The sequence below is a fragment of the Nyctereutes procyonoides genome, unplaced genomic scaffold (assembly GCF_905146905.1).
Source record: "Nyctereutes procyonoides isolate TBG_1078 unplaced genomic scaffold, NYPRO_anot_genome, whole genome shotgun sequence".
Lineage (NCBI taxonomy): Eukaryota > Metazoa > Chordata > Mammalia > Carnivora > Canidae > Nyctereutes > Nyctereutes procyonoides.
This window is the reverse complement of record NW_026575132.1, coordinates 31,114,560-31,122,706: the sequence shown is the minus strand read 5'-3', so window position 1 is coordinate 31,122,706 and position 8,147 is coordinate 31,114,560. Positions and strand designations below refer to the sequence as shown.

The 8,147-nt window shown below is 35.7% G+C and overlaps 1 pseudogene; it reads left to right on the top strand.

Annotated features, from left to right (window-relative positions):
• The first annotated feature begins 3,462 nt into the window (after nt 1–3,462).
• LOC129523006 (olfactory receptor 4K5-like) lies at nt 3,463–4,440 on the top strand (annotated as a pseudogene).
• The last annotated feature ends 3,707 nt before the right edge of the window (nt 4,441–8,147 follow it).

Genomic DNA, 8,147 nt, shown 5'->3' with positions numbered 1-8,147 from the left:
ATTTTTCAGATTTTAACGTTATTATTTATCACTCACTAAAAAATCTACTTCATTTGTTAATTTATATATATTACATCTATACAATAAACATTTTCATTATGTAGGGTTCATTTTACATGACAAATCCATAAATCTGAGGAAGAACAACTTTATTTTAGAAATGGGGAAAAGGGGACACCTGGGTAGCTCAGTGGTTGAGGATCTGCCTTCACCTCAGGGCGTGACCCCAGGGTCCCAGGATAGAGTCCCACATCACGCTCCCTGCAAGGAGCCTGCTTTTCCCTCTGCCTGTATCTCTGCCTCTCTCTGTGTCTCTCATGAATAAATAAAATCTAAAAAAAAAATGAAGTGGGGAAACCAGAATCACACATAAGATAAATAATATAATTTACAGTATATTTCAGAATCTTCTCAATTATTGCTCTTAATGATATTATAAATACTGATTCATTATTGTTAATGAATTCACTTAATTTTTATGAATCACCTTAATTTTTTGCTCTGACTCCAGAGTCTGCAAAAGGTGTATGTGGACTAAATGTAGTTTTCTGAACATTCTAGCGAGTACAGGAAATGATTCTGTACTTGAGGGCTTCCCTGTATGGCATGTAAATTACATTGTAGGAGTGGAAACTTTTTAGTGTTCCCTTCTTCCCTTCTAGGTTCTTTAGCTGATCTAATAATTAAACTGACATATGACAGATTAATAGGAGAAAAGCGAATTTAATATTGTATGCCTGGAAGTCCCATAAAAAATATGAGACTCAAATAAGTGGCCAAAGTAGGAAGGTTTTATATCTTTTTTTAAAAAAATATTTTATTTATTTATTCATGACAGACACAGAGACAGAGAGAGGCAGAGACACAGGAAGCCTGACATGGGACTCAATCCCAGGTCTCCAGGATCACACCACGGGGCTGAAGGCGGCGCTAAACCGCTGGGCCACCGGAGCTGCCCTGGTTTTATATCTTTTAAAAAAGAAATAGTAAGTTTGTGAAGCATTGACAATACAATGAGGTTTGGGCTTAAGATATTAAATCAGTGGAGAAGTAATAATATTTGTTTATATAGACTTCTCAGCCCTGAACTCCCTACATTGGTGATAAGGATGCCTTCTAGACTTGTAGTATAGGGAAGGTACCTTTCACATGAGACATTTATCTCCTGCTTTCAGGGGAACAAAGGAGGTTCAAAGTTGTTCTTGCACTGGCTATTTCTCAAGTAACTTTAATTCAAAATAATCAAAATGCCAAAGTGATATATTTTGGGTTTGTATATTCTGCTTCCCTCCAACATCCATCTAAATGAATGGCTATGGTGATCAAAGGATATAAAGTTTCAGATATGCAAGATGAATAAATTCTGCAGATCTAGTGTGCAGCATGGTAACTTCAGCTAATAATACCATATTATATACTTGAAATTTACTATGAGTGGATCTTAGGTGTTCTCACAGGAAGGAAAGAAGGAAGGAAGGAAGGAAGGAAGGAAGGAAGGAAGAAAGGAAGGTACGAATGAAGGGAGGGAGAAAGGAAGGGAGGAAGGAAGGAAACTATTTGAGGTAATAGATATGTTAGCTTGATTGTCATAGTCACAACACACTGTATATGTATGTCAAAATATCACATTGTACATCTTACATGTATGCAACTTTTGTCAACTATAATTCAATAAAGCGGGTGAAAAAAAAGACTTGAGGGTGTATCCAAGGGACTTAAGAAGACTGGTTTCATGTATGAAATAAACAGGCAGTAAAAGATATTTGTGTCCTTACATGGGACTAAGATTACATAACATTCAGGTTCCTTACTAAAACTATGGTCAAATTAATTGTCAGAATATGGTTTCCTAAGAAAGCTTCTTGAAAGTTTTTCTGGTTCAGTGAAATTAGATTTATATAGCAGAGCTGCAATCTTATAGGGAAAAAAAAGAGATGCAGGATTACTTTTTAGGACTATTAGGATTATTCTGATTCCCCCAAAAATATTTTTAGGAGTATAAACATTTTAACTCATTTATTTTTTATCTCTTTATGCAAAAACCCCTACAATAACTATTCTTTCATCAGTTATAAAGATGTATTAATAAGGCCATTGATAATAGTAAAACAAGGAAGCATAAATTGGCCTAAATCTAATTTCTTCACAGTTTTATTGAGAAATAACTGATGTACATCACTGTATAAGTTTAAGGTATACAGCAGGATGGTTTGATTTACATATATTTTGGAATAATTATTACAATAGATTTAGTTAATACCCACCATCTTATACAGACACAATAAAAATAAACCAATCTTTTTTTTTATTTATGATAGTCACAGAGAGAGAGAGGCAGAGACACAGGCAGAGGGAGAAGCAGGCTCCATGCACCGGGAGCCTGATGTGGGATTCGATCCCGGGTCTCCAGGATCGCGCCCTGGGCCAAAGGCAGGCGCCAAACCACTGTGCCACCCAGGGATCCCACACAATAAAAATAAAAGGAAAAAATTCTCCTTACAATTAGAATTTGTAGGATCTATTCTCTTAACAATTCTCTGGCCTCAGCCTAAGTTTGATCTGCAAAGAAAATGCATAAGAAAATTTAGGTACTGCTTCTAAATAATTGAGTAGAAATTAGTTTTAGATAATTAACGTAAAGTTATAATATGCATTTTAAGAAATTACATGATGAGTCACTGACAAACTGAGTTGTTTAACTATAGACCTGGATAATATATACCAGTATCTCTTAGTAGGAATTTTCTCAATTCTTTATAATTCTTACAATAGCAGTAAGGTAAAAATTTGTTATTATGGGGGTATTAACATATTAAGAACATCTATTATATTATAATTATTTTGTTATAAGAATGTCATAAACTACCATTTTTAAACTTCAAAACCTTCCATAAAGTAGGCATTTTTACCCTCCTATCTTTTTTGACATGTAGAATTAAAGCTAAAAAAAAAACAGTCTAAAGTCTGACTAAAGTGTGATTTACATCACACAATAAATAGTAAGCCACAAATACCTCTTGAAGAGTTAAAGAGAATGTTATACTTAAGGATTTATTACAGTTAATTATGGAAGATGAGCACAAAAACAATAGATGCAAATTATTTTTGCCAATCTACAGAGCCCACAGAACTGGCTTTGAGCAACTCTTCCTGTCTTGTGATCATGAATAAGTTCATAGATAAGCCTGTTTGCTATTGTGTGACAGATTATTAAGACTATAACTCAAGGGGTTCTAATGAGAAGATAAAAATTTTCAGTGTTATTTAAACATTGTCCTAAGCTCCTTCCTTCTCTCCAGATATATTACCATGATCTCTTGACAATTTTTTATTCAGCAAGTACATATTACATCTGGGATCTTAGAATCTTTTGCATTAAAAGTCTGTGTGGTTCAGAATTCTGATCCCTTCCTATTTCTCCTCCCTTAGGATTGTTGCAGAGCCTGTTTACAGCCTGGATCCATGGATAAGATCAATTCTTCAGTGGTGTCTGAGTTTGTATTGCTGGGACTCTCCAGTTCTCAGGAGCTCCAGCTTTTCTTTTTTGTTTTTTTTTTTACTCTGTGTTATATGTCATCATTGTCCTGGGAAACCTTCTCATAATCATCACAGTAACTTCTGATAACAGTCTGCACTCCCCCATGTACTTCCTCCTAGGAAATCTCTCCTTTGTGGACATCTGTCAGGCTTCTTTTGCTACCCCTAAGATGATTGTAGATTTCCTGAGTGAACATAAGACCATTTCCTTCAATGGCTGCATAGCTCAGATATTCTTCATTCACCTTTTTACTGGAGGCTAGATGGTACTACTTGTCTCCATGGCCTATGATAGATACGTAGCCATCTGCAAACCTCTACACTATGTAGTCATCCTGAGTCAAAGGACGTGCACTGTCCTGGTAATAGTCTCCTGGGCTGTGGGCTTGGTGCACACATTAAGTCAGTTATCATTTACCGTGACCCTACCTTTTTGTGGACCTAATGTAGTAGACAGCTTTTTTTTGTGATCTTCCTCAAGTGACCAAACTTGCTTGCCTGGATTCTTACATCATTGAAATACTCATTGTAGTCAATAGTGGTATTCTTTCCGTAAGCACTTTCTCTCTCTTAGTTGGCTCTTACATCATTATTCTTGTCACTGTCTGGTTTAAGTCTTCCACTGCAATGGCCAAGGCATTTTCTACACTGGCTGCCCATATCACTGTAGTAATTTTGTTCTTTGGACCTTGCATTTTCATCTATGTGTGGCTCTTTACCACTTACCCTGTGGATAAACTTCTTGCCATATTTTACACTGTGTTCACTCCCATTCTAAACCCCATTATCTATACACTAAGGAACAGGGATATGAAGGCTGCCATGAGGAATATTATGACCTATTACCTGAGGCCCAAGAAAATTTCTGAAATTCCACTAGCAGTGAGGAGTTCTCTTTATTAATACACACTCCCTTCAAATTCCTCAAATCAATACTCTGTCTATAAATATTTTCAATGTATTCTTGTGCCATATCTCAACTATGATGGAAGTGATGAAGAACATGAAATAGAGAATATCTAATGGATATTAACTAGGCCCTTTCCAGGTATCATCTAAGCAAAAGCTAAATGTCAAAAAATATGGAAAAATGTATCATGATTACTGGTTTTGGAAATAAAATGTAGAATGACTATATGTGGATAGTATAAATGCTTTCACTGCCTTAGTTGCAGGTAAATATGGCCTTAGTTGCTGGTAAATAGGAATATGATAGGAAAAAAATGAGTACCTGATTCTTTGGTGAGCATGAATTTAAGTATTTTTCCTGGTCTTATGAGTTTCCTCATTTATATGCCTGAAGAATCTAGATAGATAAATAATATTTAGGAATGTGAAACTGAATTTACCCACCCAGAAAATAGCCATTCCACTGATTTAAGTGTGTATACCTAAGTGGAGATTCTTAGATTATGAAATCCCTCCCCCAACATTATGCCTATCCCATATTGTTTCCTAATAACTAACAATGCTTTAAAATGAATTATACATAATCAGGAGCTTGCATTTTAAATCTTTCACAATGATCTGTCTGTGATCAGTTTACTCTGAAAACACAGACTTTTTAGTCTATTCTATAAGAAGCTATGCAAGTCTTTGCATTGGGACCAAACATGGAATTCTTAGTGACAATGAATCAATGATAAACATACAACTCAACCGTAACCTGGACACTGAAATACCTCTGGAGCTCTACCCTGATTTCTAGGGATGACTAGGGGATTTATTAATATTGATCAAAGTTTTTAAGTCTTTTCCCCCCAAACTCCTTAATTCATGAAAGGCAATTAGACAGACATAAACATTACTCTCTCCTTTATGCCAAGGATAAAAACACTAATTTTACTTTTTGTTGTTTGCCTTCTTATCTTCCCAATTCCATCTCACCTTTTCTGAACCCAAACATAATAAAGCATCATTAAGTAAAATATTGAAAAAACCTTGGGAATTTCCCCTTCTCCCACCCCTCAATCTTTACTTTCTCCATAGCATTCTGGTTCTTCTGAGACCTGATATTCTTTGCTCTTTTCTACTCTCAAAGTTTACTTTCCATTAAGTAAAGCATAACAGTAATTTATACTGATGTCTAAATTTAAATCCATCAGTTACCTCTTCCAAGAATATATACACACTTCTTTCTGATTTTAGGATATAATACCATCAGTAGTGAGAAAGGAGAGTTCGCAGACTAGATGTAAAACAGGGGCACAATCAGAAAGGGAGACAGAACATAAAGACTCCTAACTCTGGGAAATGAACTAGGGGTGGTGGAAGGGCAGGAGGGTGGGGGGGGTGGGGGTGAATGGGTGACTGGCACTGAGGGGGACACTTGACGGGATGAGCACTGGGTGTTATTCTGTATGTTGGTAAATTGAACACCAATAAAAATTAATTTATTAAAAAAAAACAGGGGCACAAATAAGAGATCTTTCCGATGTTTCCTGACTCTATACCATGCAGGCTGCCTTGTATTCTATTCAAGGAATGAGGTCCAGCCTTATGATTCCTCTTCTTGAATAAAAGACTAAGCACTGCATGATTTTCTCTTAATCATCTGGCAGTACCAAAATATTAGGGAGGTGGAATTCATTAAAAGGCTTATTAATTTCATTCTTTTTTTCAATGGTAGGTGATTTGATTATCCTACTATGAAACTGAATTTCTTGTTGGGTATTTTATAAAAATGTTATGTTAAATATAATAAATAGTGAAAATGAATGTGTTAAGAAATTCAGAAAGTATGTAATCTGGTTAACTGCACCAGTTATAGTTACTCAGTTACTCATAACATTCTTTGACTATAGATTCTTTTGAAAATATGATAAATATCATAAATCACCTTCCCAAACAACAGCATAAACTCTTAAACATAAGATTGAATATACATTAGTATTTTACTTCAAAAACTTATTTCATTCATACAAATCAAGCATAAACATAATTCATAAAACTATATCCTTTATTTTTGGGTGCAATTGTAAATAGGATTGACTCCTTAATTTCTCTTTCTTTGGTCTCATTGTTAGTATATAGAAATGCCACTGAGTTCTGGGCATTGATTTTGTATCCTGCCACACTGTCAAATTGGTGTATGAGTTCTAGCAATCTTGGGGGTGGAGTCTTTTGGGTTTTCTAGTAGAGTATCATGTCATCTGCGAAGTGGGAGAGTTTGACTTCTTTTTTGCCAATTTGAATGCCTTTTATTTCTATTTGTTGCCTGATTGCTGAGGCTAGGACTTCTCCTACTGTGTTGAATAGCAGTGGTGAGAGTGGACATCCCTGTCTTGTTTCTGATCTTAGGGGAAAGGCTCCCAGTGTTTCCCCATTGAGAATGATATTTCCTGTGAGCTTTTCATAGATGGCTTTTAAGATGCTGAGGAATGTTCCCTCTATCTCTACACTCTGAAGAGTTTTGATCAGGAATGGATGCTGTATTTTGTCAAATGCTTTCTCTGCATCTATTGAGAGGATCATAGGGTTCTTGTTTTTTCTCTTGCTGATATGATCAATCGCTTTGATTGCTTTCCAAGTGTTGAACCAGCCTTGCATCCCAGGGATAAATCCCACTTGGTCATGGTGAATAATCTTCTTAATATATTGTTGGATCCTATTGGCTAGTATCTTGTTGAGAATTTTTGCATCCATGTTCATCAGGGATATGGGTCTGTAATTCTCCTTTTTGGTAGTGTCTCTGTCTGGTTTTGGAATTAAGGTGATGCTGGCCTTATAGAATGAGTTTGGAAGTATTCCATCTCTTTCTATCTTTTTGAACAGCTTTAGTAAAATAGGTACGGTTTACTAAAAGTAATATAAATACAATTCATTTAAGTAATTTTAATTTTTTTCATTTCTACATTTTAATGAGAAGGCAGCTGGTTTTCAGTTTATAAAAATGTAGAGTGTCCATTTTCCCGTGCCATTTATTGAAGAGACTGTCTTTTTCCAGTGGATAGTCTTTCCTCCTTTGTTGAATATTAATTGACCATAGAGTCCACTTCTGGATTCTCTATTCTGTTCCATTGATCTATGTGTCTGTTTTTGGGCCAGTACCACACTGTCTTGATGACCACAGCTTTGTAGTACAACCTGAAATCTGGCATTGTGATGCCCCCAGATATGGTTTTCTTTTGTAAAATTCCCCTGGCTATTCAGGGTCTTTTTGATTCCACACAAATCTTAAAATAATTTGTTCCAATTCTCTGAAGAAAGTCCATGGTATTTTGATAGGGATTGCATTAAATGTATAAATGCCCTAGGTAGCATTGACATTTTCACAATATTAATTCTTCCAATCCATGAGCATGGAATATTTTTCCAACTCTTTGTGTCTTCCTCAATTTCTTTCAGAAGTGTTCTGTAGTTTTTAGGGTATAGATCCTTTACCTCTTTGGTTAGGTTTATGCCTAGGTATCTTTTGTTTTTGGGTGCAATTGTAAATGGGACTGACTCCTTAATTTCTCTTTCTTCAGTCTCATTTGTTAGTGTACAGAAATGCCACTGACTTCTGGGCATTGATTTTGTATCCTGCTGCACTGCCGAATTGCTGTATGAGTTCTAGCAATCTTGGGGGTGGAGTCTTGGGTTTTCTATGTACAGTATCATGTCATCTG